General features: G+C 34.5%; 1 protein-coding gene across 1 annotated transcript in view; it reads right to left on the reverse strand.

The window, feature by feature from the left end:
• LOC111089705 (cubilin-like) overlaps positions 1 to 1,159 on the reverse strand; it is a gene marked incomplete at its 3' end in the record, with an annotated part of 20,774 nt that extends 19,615 nt beyond the window's left edge. The window contains exon 1 of the mRNA XM_022402662.1: positions 1,097 to 1,159. The remainder of the gene's footprint in view (positions 1 to 1,096) is intronic.
• Positions 1,160 to 1,460: the final 301 nt, after the last annotated feature.

Consider the following 1,460-nt stretch of genomic DNA (forward strand, 5'->3'; position numbering starts at 1 on the left):
TCCTAAGTTATATTATGTACGTTAGTCACAATGTCTACATCTAAAACCAATTTATCAGGTGATTCCTAAGTTATATTATGTACGTTAGTCACAATGTCTACATCTAAAACCAATCTATCAGGTGATTCCTAAGTTATATTATGTACGTTAGTCACAATGTCTACATCTAAAACCAATCTATCAGGTGGTTCCTAAGTTATATTATGTACGTTAGTCACCATGTCTACATCTAAAACCAATCTATCAGGTGGTCTCTAAGTTATATTATGTACGTTAGTCACCATGTTTACATCTAAAACCAATCTATCAGGTGGGCTCTAAGTTATATTATGTACGTTAGTCACCATGTCTACATCTAAAACCAATCTATCAGGTGGTCCGTAAGCTATATTATGTACGTTAGTCACCATGTGTACATCTAAAACCAATCTATCAGGTGGTCCGTAAGCTATATTATGTACGTTAGTCACCATGTCTCCATTTAAAAACCTTGTCGAAACATTGTACATTTGCTGTTATGTTAAACTTATATTAAAGTTGTTTTTTTTTCATTACCCATTCACGCCGTCTCCGAGCATTATTAGTCTCAAAGTGGGTTCCTCACCATCGAATTTTAGAAGTTTATTATTGATTATAGGATTTCAGCTAGCACAGACTGTTGATTATCTTGCTGAAACATCTCTGTATTCTGGTTAGCAAGTTTTACAGTATTCACCTAGATAGGTAAGGCATATTTAAGAAGCAGTACAGATGTATAATTCTACATTTGATAAAAAAAAAACTACGTTTTAATCACAACTTTCTCGAAGCCAAACATAAACAACTGGGCAACAAAGACCTTGTTTTTTGTAAAGTGTTATAAGTCTGTGAAGTATTTACAACGACTGCTTCTACAGTTTTATAGAATAATATCTAAAATACTGAAGCTTAGCAGAACATCCTTTGTTCTAAAGCACTAAATCATTTTTACTAGTCCTAATAGTTATTAATACTCCATAAAATTCTTATTTTGAACTATTTTTTGAGAATCAGAATTTCACCCTCCGAAGAACTAACAGATACTTTTTTTTTAGATGGCTTTGTAAAAATAACCTACCTGTAGGATGACAACACAAAAGAACAACCGTTACGTTAATACAGCCAGGTGGGGAACCATCTGTGTAACTTCTACCACTCATACACAGCAATAGTCTAACACTGGGGTAACGTTTTGCTCTCTGGTACACCTGGCGTTGTGACGTATATAGATGACGTACTTCATTACGTAGCTCCCTTACACTGTTGTAGTGAGATTCACTAGGTGTCGCTCACGAATGCACAAAAGCAGCAGAACCAGAATATTTTATCGTTTAATGTATAAAGGCTAGATATTTTTTTCTGTACACTCTTTTGTGACCTTGAATTGCTTCACTGTTTCCCAAAACTCTATCTTGTCAATGCACCAACATGATAACTCGTAA

The sequence above is a fragment of the Limulus polyphemus genome, unplaced genomic scaffold (genome assembly GCF_000517525.1).
Source record: "Limulus polyphemus unplaced genomic scaffold, Limulus_polyphemus-2.1.2 Scaffold7109, whole genome shotgun sequence".
Classification (NCBI taxonomy): domain Eukaryota; kingdom Metazoa; phylum Arthropoda; class Merostomata; order Xiphosura; family Limulidae; genus Limulus; species Limulus polyphemus.